The sequence below is a fragment of the Bos indicus genome, unplaced genomic scaffold, assembly GCF_029378745.1.
Source record: "Bos indicus isolate NIAB-ARS_2022 breed Sahiwal x Tharparkar unplaced genomic scaffold, NIAB-ARS_B.indTharparkar_mat_pri_1.0 scaffold_70, whole genome shotgun sequence".
Lineage (NCBI taxonomy): Eukaryota > Metazoa > Chordata > Mammalia > Artiodactyla > Bovidae > Bos > Bos indicus.
In genome coordinates this window covers 330498-343954 of record NW_027223730.1, presented here as the reverse complement: position 1 = coordinate 343954, position 13457 = coordinate 330498, and the positions used below count along the sequence as shown (strand labels likewise).

At 53.8% G+C, this 13457-nt stretch overlaps 1 protein-coding gene and 3 pseudogenes across 11 annotated transcripts in view; all 4 read left to right on the top strand.

Annotated features, from left to right (window-relative positions):
* The window catches only part of LOC109578038 (liprin-alpha-1-like), a 392515-nt gene that overhangs the window by 62830 nt on the left and 316228 nt on the right, over positions 1-13457 (top strand). The gene's annotated exons all lie outside the window — the stretch shown is intronic.
* LOC139182053 (5S ribosomal RNA) lies at positions 2842-2961 on the top strand (annotated as a pseudogene).
* Positions 7655-7774, top strand: LOC139182052 (5S ribosomal RNA; annotated as a pseudogene).
* LOC139182062 (5S ribosomal RNA) lies at positions 12479-12598 on the top strand (annotated as a pseudogene).

Here is a 13457-nt window from a genome sequence, read left to right as displayed (position 1 = left end):
AATCGGACTCATGTGAAGTGGTCCCTCCTTGGAGTTTGGAGTTGAGCCTCTCCAATCATTAGTGATGTGGAGCAAGATGACCTTTTGGAAATGCAGATGCAATGCTGTCACCTCCCTGCTCCAACGGCTCTCGTATTTTCCCAGCATATTGAAGATACGACCACTTCCCTTCAGGCTTGCTCCTCACGTTCTTCTCTGATGTCTTTTGCCTGGAATGCCCTCTGCACTCTTTGGCTTCCATCCCATAGGGCATTTTTCGTTTCTTGAATGTCCTAAGTTTCCCTGGTCACATAGCCTTCCAAGATGCTATTTTCCCTGCCTGAAATTCTTCCTGCATCTCAACCCTGGTTTACCTAGGTTCAACCTATGGACCTCAACGAAATGGTGCCTCTGGAAAGCCTTCCCTGACACCCAGGTTTTGTGGTGAGGGAAGAGGCCCCTCTATAGGTTCTCAAAGGATCTGCCTGTGATGTATCATTAGAGTCGTCTCAGTGAAAGCAGGAACTCTGTGTCTTCTTCTCTCCGCCTTCTATTCCCTGAAACTTATTACATGCCTCCTAGCTCATCGTAGGTGCTCAGTATTTACTTAGTGTGTGAAAGACAGAAAAGCTCTTGGAAGCCTCAAGGGGTCACTTGGCTCGGCACTTTTGATCTCTGTGTCTATTTGGCGAGTCAATTCTTTCCTTTCCTGGGTTGATGTGTACACTATATTCGAGGCACAATCTAAGGCATGAAGACATATCCATACATAGAGGTTCTTGCTTTCAAGGAACTCGTACAGCAGATTTCTACAAGTTAGGGCTTTTCAAATGCTCTAGAAGCATGTGAACGTTCAGTATGCTCCATTTTCATTTCAAAGAAAGATCGTTTGACTTCCATAGCAAAGGTGGAGACCTTCCAACGTTGAGTCCAAGACTTATACCTTGACCATTTCAGGCAAGTCTTGTGGTTCCTTCTGGAGGTGTGTGGCTCTTGCAGAAATGTGAAGATCTTCCATCGTCCTCAGACTTTGGTGTCATTTGCAATCATCCAGAAAGCTTCCAGGTCTAGGTTCCAGACCACCACCACACACAGTCAGTAGCCAACGGAGTGGATTCCAGGAATACGTGTTGTTCACCCGCATTACCGTTGATATTGTTGCTGCACACTCAATGCAGTGGGCAGGGCCTGGATTGTCCACTGGGTCTCATGTGGAATGGAAAGAAGGGCTCCCCCCCCCCACACACACACCCCCACCCCCACTGTTGACAGCCTTGTGACGAGAAACGGTCCCCGAAACAAGAATCAGACAAACCAGAGAAGCCCAGATGATAGTCCTTGAGATGAAGGAACTAAGCAGCTGGTTGAGATGGCACCAAGGGGAAAGGTTGCTCTTTTTGTCTGCCCCTCTACTCCTTTCTTCCTGGACACCTTAGGGCTTCGTCATGGAGATTTGAAAGAAAGTGCACAAAAGTCATATGTGTTGTATCAAGATTTTGAATTTAACCATCTCTCAAAAAGGAAGAGAGCTTCACCTGCACATGTTTCTTTCAAAAACGTCCATTGCTTTTCAATTCTAGGGTTTCTCTCTTGCCTTGTTCACTTAGCCTTAATAGTAAAAATCAACGAAAACTACATAAAGATTCACAGATACCAAAAAGGACAGCTTCTGTTTCTGAAATCATCTTTCCATTTAGTAGAACACGAGCTCTATTCTTTGTATTTTGCCTAGGGAATTAGCAATGTCCTGGTTCAGATGGCAAGGTATCCCCACCCAGGAGATTGGGGTTCGATCCCTGGGTCCGGAAGATGCCTCCCGTAGAAGGAAATGGCAACCCACTCCAGTATCCTCGCCTGGGAAATGCCACGGACAGAGGAGCCTGATGGGCCGCAGTCCATGGGTCGTATCAAAGTTGGGCTCAACCCAGCAACTACGAACAGAAGTAATTCCAAAGACCACACTCAAGTGTGTGTGTGTGTGTGTGTGTGTGTGTGTGTCTGTATCTCCTCTTGCCGTCTTGGAGTCTGTCTCGGAATCTTCATGTATTTCTGCCTCTGTATCTCCTGACAGCCAGCCGCCGGCGCGTTCGTCTGGCCCCGGCCTCTCCCAGGCGCTCTGGCTCTGGCTGAGGAGCTTGCGCAGGCCAGCTGTCTCCCTTGGCGTGGGTGCGTGCGAGTGTCTGTGTGTCTGTCTGTGTGCCTGCCTGTGGCTCGTCTGCTCTCTCAGGAAGGTCGAGGGCTTGGCGTGGGGGCAAAGGGGGGGCCTCGGTAGTGCGAAGGGGAGGGGCTGAGGCGCTCCGCTCGACCGCGCCTTCCTGGCTTCTGCTGGGTTTGGGCACCGGACAGGTGCCGCGCAAGTTGGGCGCTCAAGTTTCGCTGCGCCTAGGCCCGCAGGAGGTTCAGAGGCCCCTGGGCCGCGGGGGTTGGGAGGCGGCGGGCGCCGAAGACCGACACCTCCGGGGCCGCGCGGGCCTGAGCAGCGCATGGGATCGGGGGGAGGCCCCGCTCAGCGAGCGCGGCCAGGTCTGGAGTGGCCGCGGGTGGGAGGGCGCCGAGACCTCCACACCCCTCAGCCCAGCCCCCAGGCCCCGCGCGCACGCACGCACGCACGCCCTCCCGGTCAATGGGGGGTCCTGGAAGCCCCTCGGGCCCCCGGGCCCGGCCAGGCGCTTGCTGCTCTGGTGTTGGCGGTGTTCGGGGGGGCGGGCCGGCGTCAGCAGGCTGGAGTCCGGTCGCGGGTCGTGCGGCTCAAGTACAGCACGCCCCGCGACGAGAGGTGTGGCCCGTTGGCCCGACCTGCAGGGCAGAGCGAAAGGGAGGCGAAGCGCAAGGCTCTTAGGGCGCCCCGAGCCAACCGCCACCGTCTCAGGCCCTATCAGCCTGAAGGCGCCCGATCTCGTCTGATCTCGGAAGCTAAGCAGGGTCGGGCCTGGTTAGGATCTTGGATGGGAGACCACCTGGGAATCCCGGGTGCTCGAGGCTTTTTGCCTACCAGAAGAGGTCCTTTAGCCCCCGCCGCGCGTCCCGATTCTTGGATCCCCCCCGCAGCCCCAGCCCCTCCCGGGCCGCGGGGAGCGGGTGGCCGGGGCCCCGACTCGCGCTGCAGACCTGGGTTGCCTCCGCGCGGCCCGCGAGCCCCTCCGCATTCGCATTCGGCTTCCAGGACACCCGACGACCGGCAGTCCCGTCTCCATCTGGGGCTCCTTTGGCTTGCCTCAGGCAATCCCGGGGCTTGCACCGACTCAAGCCAGATCCCCAGCACCCCCCCCCACCCCCTGCCTCGCAGGCCATCACGCATGCGCATGTGCGCGCGCACGCACAGATAGATGTGCCCAAACGGGGCATCTATCTTGTTCAATTATACTGTGGGTGTATCTATGCCTGGGAGTCGGACTGCTGAACCATAATCTACTTCCACTTTTAGTTCCTTCGGGAACCTCCATAATCTTTTCCATACCGGCTCTACCCACGCCCATTCCTACTCACCGTGGAGGAGAGTTCCCTTTGCTCCACATCTTCTCCAGCTTTGGTTATTGACAGACATCGCAGTGAGGCCCAATCGGACTCATGTGAAGTGGTCCCTCCTTGGAGTTTGGAGTTGAGCCTCTCCAATCATTAGTGATGTGGAGCAAGATGACCTTTTGGAAATGCAGATGCAATGCTGTCACCTCCCTGCTCCAACGGCTCTCGTATTTTCCCAGCATATTGAAGATACGACCACTTCCCTTCAGGCTTGCTCCTCACGTTCTTCTCTGATGTCTTTTGCCTGGAATGCCCTCTGCACTCTTTGGCTTCCATCCCATAGGGCATTTTTCGTTTCTTGAATGTCCTAAGTTTCCCTGGTCACATAGCCTTCCAAGATGCTATTTTCCCTGCCTGAAATTCTTCCTGCATCTCAACCCTGGTTTACCTAGGTTCAACCTATGGACCTCAACGAAATGGTGCCTCTGGAAAGCCTTCCCTGACACCCAGGTTTTGTGGTGAGGGAAGAGGCCCCTCTATAGGTTCTCAAAGGATCTGCCTGTCATGTATCATTAGAGTCGTCTCAGTGAAAGCAGGAACTCTGTGTCTTCTTCTCTCCGCCTTCTATTCCCTGAAACTTATTACATGCCTCCTAGCTCATCGTAGGTGCTCAGTATTTACTTAGTGTGTGAAAGACAGAAAAGCTCTTGGAAGCCTCAAGGGGTCACTTGGCTCGGCACTTTTGATCTCTGTGTATATTTGGCGAGTCAATTCTTTCCTTTCCTGGGTTGATGTGTACACTATATTCGAGGCACAATCTAAGGCATGAAGACATATCCATGCATAGAGGTTCTTGCTTTCAAGGAACTCGTACAGCAGATTTCTACAAGTTAGGGCTTTTCAAATGCTCTAGAAGCATGTGAACGTTCAGTATGCTCCATTTTCATTTCAAAGAAAGATCGTTTGACTTCCATAGCAAAGGTGGAGACCTTCCAACGTTGAGTCCAAGACTTATACCTTGACCATTTCAGGCAAGTCTTGTGGTTCCTTCTGGAGGTGTGTGGCTCTTGCAGAAATGTGAAGATCTTCTGTTGGGGGCCAGAGTGAGGTACTCCGCCCATGGCAAAGGTCATGAGGAAGGAGGCTCGACATACGCAAAGGCGGGATCGAGCCTCAGGAGTCCCCCTGGAAATCCTCGAGCATCTACCCCCATAACCAGAGCCTGCCTACTTTACTACTTTGTGCTCACCTACACCTCTGACTTTACGGGGGGCTGTCCCCCACCACCTCTTTTGGAGAAGGAGTTAACTTAGAGCTCCAGTTTATAATAATTCCTGGGCGTGATAAGAGTGTTTTAACCTACAAACTCCTCTGAAGGTTCTCTGGCCTGCCTGACAGGCTTGTCCGGCCACATGTGATCGCTCACAGCCTCCCAACCGTGAGAGGCACAAGATGCTTTAAACCTTCTAAAAACAGGTTCCTTAGAAAAGTTAGAAAACTATTAGTATAAGTATAATGGGCTAATTAGAAATTGTGTTGGTGAAGGGTTTTTCATTTGTTGAGCCAATGTTTGTTGCTAAGTCTCCATATCCCCTGCCCTTACACACATTAATGAATATATAGAATTAACCTTTGATATTAATCACGTTAGACCTTAGGCTAAGTAAATTCTTTCCTTAACTAAAACCCACTACACCCTCACCCTGTAGGAATGTAACTTTATTTGGGTGGCGTCTGTTTTGAGAATAATCAGCCCTGGAGAAATAAGTGTCCTGATTGACTGACCGCTGTCACAAGGAGAGGGTCGTAAATTGTCAGCAGGGCCCCCTGGCCAGAAGATGATGTAACACCCCTAAGACCTCTGTATACATTTGTGTGAAGCACCTGACTTTAATGAAAGTCAGGACTGCTGTCCCCATGTGACTTTTGCATAACATCTCAGTGTATAAAAGTAGACCATGGAAAATAAAGAATTGGGATCAGTTTCTCAAAATACTGGTCTCCCCATGTCGCTCTCTCTCTCACTCTGGTTGAGTCTCCATCTGGAGCGCGGAACCCACCATGCTTACTAATTATGCCTGGGCTTCTAAGATCCGACCGGGGAGGCCTCAGTGTCTCCTCTCCTTCGGGAGAACGGAAGGATGCCTGCGGCCTACGTAAGTGGTGCAAACTTCTTGTCTTGAAGTTTTATTGGTCTCCCGCGTAAACCAAGCCACTCAGCCTCTTTTCTCCACTGAATTTTCCTACTGAGCTATCCTCATCCTATTACTCTTTATATCTTTGATAAAATATTTAAATAAATAAATAGGTCGCCGACACCGTCCCCGCTTCGAATACCCTGGATCAGCCGGGGCAGGACCCCGGCAATCTTCCATCGTCCTCAGACTTTGGTGTCATTTGCAATCATCCAGAAAGCTTCCAGGTCTAGGTTCCAGACCACCACCACACACAGTCAGTAGTCAACGGAGTGGATTCCAGGAATACGCATTGTTCACCGGCATTACCGTTGATATTGTTGCTGCACACTCAATGCAGTGGGCAGGGCCTGGATTGTCCACTGGGTCTCATGTGGAATGGAAAGAAGGGCTCCCCACCCCCACACAGACCCCCCCACCCCCACTGTTGACAGCCTTGTGACGAGAAACGGTCCCCGAAACAAGAATCAGACAAAGCAGAGAAGCCCAGATGATAGTCCTTGAGATGAAGGAACTAAGCAGCTGGTTGAGATGGCACCAAGGGGAAAGGTTGCTCTTTTTGTCTGCCCCTCTACTCCTTTCTTCCTGGACACCTTAGGGCTTCGTCATGGAGATTTGAAAGAAAGTGCACAAAAGTCATATGTGTTGTATCAAGATTTTGAATTTAACCATCTCTCAAAAAGGAAGAGAGCTTCACCTGCACATGTTTCTTTCAAAAACGTCCATTGCTTTTCAATTCTAGGGTTTCTCTCTTGCCTTGTTCACTTAGCCTTAATAGTAAAAATCAACGAAAACTACATAAAGATTCACAGATACCAAAAAGGACAGCTTCTGTTTCTGAAATCATCTTTCCATTTAGTAGAACACGAGCTCTATTCTTTGTATTTTGCCTAGGGAATTAGCAATGTCCTGGTTCAGATGGCAAGGTATCCCCACCCAGGAGATTGGGGTTCGATCCCTGGGTCCGGAAGATGCCTCCCGTAGAAGGAAATGGCAACCCACTCCAGTATCCTCGCCTGGGAAATGCCACGGACAGAGGAGCCTGATGGGCCGCAGTCCATGGGTCGTATCAAAGTTGGGCTCAAGCCAGCAACTACGAACAGAAGTAATTCCAAAGACCACACTCAAGTGTGTGTGTGTGTGTGTGTGTGTGTGTCTGTATCTCCTCTTGCCGTCTTGGAGTCTGTCTCGGAATCTTCATGTATTTCTGCCTCTGTATCTCCTGACAGCCAGCCGCCGGCGTTCGTCTGGCCCCGGCCTCTCCCAGGCGCTCTGGTTCTGGCTGAGGAGCTTGCGCAGGCCAGCTGTCTCCCTTGGCGTGGGTGCGTGCGAGTGTCTGTGTGTCTGTCTGTGTGCCTGCCTGTGGCTCGTCTGCTCTCTCAGGAAGGTCGAGGGCTTGGCGTGGGGGCAAAGGGGGGGCCTCGGTAGTGCGAAGGGGAGGGGCTGAGGCGCTCCGCTCGACCGCGCCTTCCTGGCTTCTGGTGGGTTTGGGCACCGGACAGGTGCCGCGCAAGTTGGGCGCTCAAGTTTCGCTGCACCTAGGCCCGCAGGAGGTTCAGAGGCCCCTGGGCCGCGGGGGTTGGGAGGCGGCGGGCGCCGAAGACCGACACCTCCGGGGCCGCGCGGGCCTGAGCAGCGAATGGGATCGGGGGGAGGCCCTGCTCAGCGAGCGCGGCCGGGTCTGGAGTGGCCGCGGGTGGGAGGGTGCCGAGACCTCCACACCCCTCAGCCCAGCCCCCAGGCCCCGCGCGCACGCACGCACGCAGGCCCTCCCGGTCAATGGGGGGTCCTGGAAGCCCCTCGGGCCCCCGGGCCCGGCCAGGCGCTTGCTGCTCTGGTGTTGGCGGTGTTCGGGGGGGCGGGCCGGCGTCAGCAGGCTGGAGTCCGGTCGCGGATCGTGCGGCTCAAGTACAGCACGCCCCGCGACGAGAGGTGTGGCCCGTTGGCCCGACCTGCAGGGCAGAGCGAAAGGGAGGCGAAGCGCAAGGCTCTTAGGGCGCCCCGAGCCAACCGCCACCGTCTCAGGCCCTATCAGCCTGAAGGCGCCCGATCTCGTCTGATCTCGGAAGCTAAGCAGGGTCGGGCCTGGTTAGGATCTTGGATGGGAGACCACCTGGGAATCCCGGGTGCTCGAGGCTTTTTGCCTACCAGAAGAGGTCCTTTAGCCCCCGCCGCGCGTCCCGATTCTTGGATCCCCCCCGCAGCCCCAGCCCCTCCCGGGCCGCGGGGAGCGGGTGGCCGGGGCCCCGACTCGCGCTGCAGACCTGGGTTGCCTCCGCGCGGCCCGCGAGCCCCTCCGCATTCGCATTCGGCTTCCAGGACACCCGACGACCGGCAGTCCCGTCTCCATCTGGGGCTCCTTTGGCTTGCCTCAGGCAATCCCGGGGCTTGCACCGACTCAAGCCAGATCCCCAGCACCCCCCCCCCACCCCCTGCCTCGCAGGCCATCGCGCATGCGCATGTGCGCGCGCACGCACAGATAGATGTGCCCAAACGGGGCATCTATCTTGTTCAATTATACTGTGGGTGGATCTATGCCTGGGAGTCGGACTGCTGAACCATAATCTACTTCCACTTTTAGTTCCTTCGGGAACCTCCATAATCTTTTCCATACCGGCTCTACCCACGCCCATTCCTACTCACCGTGGAGGAGAGTTCCCTTTGCTCCACATCTTCTCCAGCTTTGGTTATTGACAGACATCGCAGTGAGGCCCAATCGGACTCATGTGAAGTGGTCCCTCCTTGGAGTTTGGAGTTGAGCCTCTCCAATCATTAGTGATGTGGAGCAAGATGACCTTTTGGAAATGCAGATGCAATGCTGTCACCTCCCTGCTCCAACGGCTCTCGTATTTTCCCAGCATATTGAAGATACGACCACTTCCCTTCAGGCTTGCTCCTCACGTTCTTCTCTGATGTCTTTTGCCTGGAATGCCCTCTGCACTCTTTGGCTTCCATCCCATAGGGCATTTTTCGTTTCTTGAATGTCCTAAGTTTCCCTGGTCACATAGCCTTCCAAGATGCTATTTTCCCTGCCTGAAATTCTTCCTGCATCTCAACCCTGGTTTACCTAGGTTCAACCTATGGACCTCAACGAAATGGTGCCTCTGGAAAGCCTTCCCTGACACCCAGGTTTTGTGGTGAGGGAAGAGGCCCCTCTATAGGTTCTCAAAGGATCTGCCTGTCATGTATCATTAGAGTCGTCTCAGTGAAAGCAGGAACTCTGTGTCTTCTTCTCTCCGCCTTCTATTCCCTGAAACTTATTACATGCCTCCTAGCTCATCGTAGGTGCTCAGTATTTACTTAGTGTGTGAAAGACAGAAAAGCTCTTGGAAGCCTCAAGGGGTCACTTGGCTCGGCACTTTTGATCTCTGTGTATATTTGGCGAGTCAATTCTTTCCTTTCCTGGGTTGATGTGTACACTATATTCGAGGCACAATCTAAGGCATGAAGACATATCCATGCATAGAGGTTCTTGCTTTCAAGGAACTCGTACAGCAGATTTCTACAAGTTAGGGCTTTTCAAATGCTCTAGAAGCATGTGAACGTTCAGTATGCTCCATTTTCATTGCAAAGAAAGATCGTTTGACTTCCATAGCAAAGGTGGAGACCTTCCAACGTTGAGTCCAAGACTTATACCTTGACCATTTCAGGCAAGTCTTGTGGTTCCTTCTGGAGGTGTGTGGCTCTTGCAGAAATGTGAAGATCTTCTGTTGGGGGCCAGAGTGAGGTACTCCGCCCATGGCAAAGGTCATGAGGAAGGAGGCTCGACATACGCAAAGGCGGGATCGAGCCTCAGGAGTCCCCCTGGAAATCCTCGAGCATCTACCCCCATAACCAGAGCCTGCCTACTTTACTACTTTGTGCTCACCTACACCTCTGACTTTACGGGGGGCTGTCCCCCACCACCTCTTTTGGAGAAGGAGTTAACTTAGAGCTCCAGTTTATAATAATTCCTGGGCGTGATAAGAGTGTTTTAACCTACAAACTCCTCTGAAGGTTCTCTGGCCTGCCTGACAGGCTTGTCCGGCCACATGTGATCGCTCACAGCCTCCCAACCGTGAGAGGCACAAGATGCTTTAAACCTTCTAAAAACAGGTTCCTTAGAAAAGTTAGAAAACTATTAGTATAAGTATAATGGGCTAATTAGAAATTGTGTTGGTGAAGGGTTTTTCATTTGTTGAGCCAATGTTTGTTGCTAAGTCTCCATATCCCCTGCCCTTACACACATTAATGAATATATAGAATTAACCTTTGATATTAATCACGTTAGACCTTAGGCTAAGTAAATTCTTTCCTTAACTAAAACCCACTACACCCTCACCCTGTAGGAATGTAACTTTATTTGGGTGGCGTCTGTTTTGAGAATAATCAGCCCTGGAGAAATAAGTGTCCTGATTGACTGACCGCTGTCACAAGGAGAGGGTCGTAAATTGTCAGCAGGGCCCCCTGGCCAGAAGATGATGTAACACCCCTAAGACCTCTGTATACATTTGTGTGAAGCACCTGACTTTAATGAAAGTCAGGACTGCTGTCCCCATGTGACTTTTGCATAACATCTCAGTGTATAAAAGTAGACCATGGAAAATAAAGAATTGGGATCAGTTTCTCAAAATACTGGTCTCCCCATGTCGCTCTCTCTCTCACTCTGGTTGAGTCTCCATCTGGAGCGCGGAACCCACCATGCTTACTAATTATGCCTGGGCTTCTAAGATCCGACCGGGGAGGCCTCAGTGTCTCCTCTCCTTCGGGAGAACGGAAGGACGCCTGCGGCCTACGTAAGTGGTGCAAACTTCTTGTCTTGAAGTTTTATTGGTCTCCCGCGTAAACCAAGCCACTCAGCCTCTTTTCTCCACTGAATTTTCCTACTGAGCTATCCTCATCCTATTACTCTTTATATCTTTGATAAAATATTTAAATAAATAAATAGGTCGCCGACACCGTCCCCGCTTCGAATACCCTGGATCAGCCGGGGCAGGACCCCGGCAATCTTCCATCGTCCTCAGACTTTGGTGTCATTTGCAATCATCCAGAAAGCTTCCAGGTCTAGGTTCCAGACCACCACCACACACAGTCAGTAGTCAACGGAGTGGATTCCAGGAATACGCATTGTTCACCGGCATTACCGTTGATATTGTTGCTGCACACTCAATGCAGTGGGCAGGGCCTGGATTGTCCACTGGGTCTCATGTGGAATGGAAAGAAGGGCTCCCCCCCCCCACACACACACCCCCACCCCCACTGTTGACAGCCTTGTGACGAGAAACGGTCCCCGAAACAAGAATCAGACAAACCAGAGAAGCCCAGATGATAGTCCTTGAGATGAAGGAACTAAGCAGCTGGTTGAGATGGCACCAAGGGGAAAGGTTGCTCTTTTTGTCTGCCCCTCTACTCCTTTCTTCCTGGACTGCCTTAGGGTTTCGTCATGGAGATTTGAAAGAAAGTGCACAAAAGTCATATGTGTTGAATCAAGATTTTGCATTTAACCATCTCTCAAAAAGGAAGAGAGCTTCACCTGCACATGTTTCTTTCAAAACCGTCCATTGCTTTTCAATTCTGGGGTTTCTCTCTTGCCTTGTTCACTTAGCCTTAACAGTAAAAATCAACGAAAACTACATAAAGATTCACAGATACCAACAAAGGACAGCTTCTGTTTCTGAAATCATCTTTCCATTTAGTAGAACACGAGCTCTATTCTTTGTATTTTGCCTAGGGAATTAGCAATGTCCTGGTTCAGATGGCAAGGCATCCGCGCACAGGAGACTGGGGTTTGATCCCTGGGTCGGGAAGATCCCGCCGGAGAAGGAAATGGTAACCCACTCCAGTATCCTCGCCTGGGAAATGCCACGGACAGAGGAGCCTGATGGGCCGCAGTCCATGGGTCGTATTAAAGTTGGGCTCAAGCCAGCAACTACGAACACAAGTATTTCCAAAGACCACACTCAAGTGTGTGTGTGTGTGTGTGTGTGTGTGTGTGTGTGTGTATCTCCTCTTGCCGTCTTGGAGTCTGTCTCGGAATCTTCATGTATTTCTGCCTCTGTATCTCCTGACAGCCAGCCGCCGGCCCGTTCGTCTTGCCCCCGCCTCTCCCAGGCGCTCTAGCTCTGGCTGAGGAGCTTGCGCAGGCCAGCTGTCTCCCCTGGCGTGGGTGCGTGCGAGTGTCTGTGTGTCTGTCTGTGTGCCTGCCTGTGGCTTGTCTGCTCTCTCAGGAAGGTCGAGGGCTTGGCGTGGGGTCAAAGGGGGGGCCTCGGTAGTGCGAAGGGGAGGGGCTGAGGCGCTCCGCTCGACCGCGCCTCCTTGGCTTCTGCTGGGTTTGGGCACCGGACAGGTGCCGGGCAAGTTGGGCGCTCAAGTTTCGCTGCGCCTAGGCCCGCAGGAGGTTCAGAGGCCCCTGGGCCGCGGGGGTTGGGAGGCGGCGGGCGCCGAAGACCGACACCTCCGGGGCCGCGCGGGCCTGAGCAGCGAATGGGATCGGGGGGAGGCCCCGCTCAGCGAGCGCGGCCAGGTCTGGAGTGGCCGGGGGTGGAAGGGCGCCGAGACCTCCACACCCCTCAGCCCAGCCCCCAGGCCCCGCGCGCACGCATGCACGCAGGCCCTCCCGGTCAATGGGGGGTCCTGGAAGCCCCTCGGGCCCCCGGGCCCGGCCAGGCGCTTGCTGCTCTGGTGTTGGCGGTGTTCGGGGGGGGCGGGCCGGCGTCAGCAGGCTGGAGTCCGGTCGCGGGTCGTGCGGCTCAAGTACAGCACGCCCCGCGACGAGAGGTGCGGCCCGTTGGCCCGACCTGCAGGGCAGAGCGAAAGGGAGGCGAAGCGCAAGGCTCTTAGGGCGCCCCGAGCCAACCGCCTCCGGCTCCGGCCCTATCAGCCTGAAGGCGCCCGATCTCGTCTGATCTCGGAAGCTAAGCAGGGTCGGGCCTGGTTAGGATCTTGGATGGGAGACCACCTGGGAATCCCGGGTGCTCGAGGCTTTTTGCCTACCAGAAGAGGTCCTTTAGCCCCCGCCGCGCGTCCCGATTCTTGCATCCCCCCCGCAGCCCCAGCCCCTCCCGGGCCGCGGGGAGCGGGTGGCCGGGGCCCCGACTCCCGCTGCAGACCTGGGTTGCCTCCGCGCGGCCCGCGAGCCCCTCCGCATTCGCATTCGGCTTCCAGGACACCCGACGACCGGCAGTCCCGTCTCCATCTGGGGCTCCTTTGGCTTGCCTCAGGCAATCCCGGGGCTTGCACGGACTCCAGCCAGAGCCCCAGCCCCCGCCCCACCCCCTGCCTCGCAGGCCATCATGCATGCGCAAGTGCGCACGCACGCACAGATAGATGTGCCCAAACGGGGCATCTATCTTGTTCAATTATACCGTGGGTGTATCTATGCCTGGGAGTCGGACTGCTGAACCATACGCTACTTCCACTTTTAGTTCCTTCGGGAACCTCCATAATCTTTTCCATACCGGCTCTACCCACGCCCATTCCTACTCACCGTGGAGGAGAGTTCCCTTTGCTCCACATCTTCTCCAGCACTGGTTATTGACAGACATGGCAGTGAGGCCCAATCGGACTCATGTGAAGTGGTCCCTCCTTGGAGTTTGGAGTTGAGCCTCTCCAATCATTAGTGATGTGGAGCAAGATGACCTTTTGGAAATGCAGATGCAATGCTGTCACCTCCCTGCTCCAACGGCTCTCGTATTTTCCCAGCATATTGACGATACGACCACTTCCCTTCAGGCTTGCTCCTCACGTTCTTCTCTGATGTCTTTTGCCTGGAATGCCCTCTGCACTCTTTGGCTTCCATCCCATAGGGCATTTTTCGTTTCTTGAATGTCCTAAGTTTCCCTG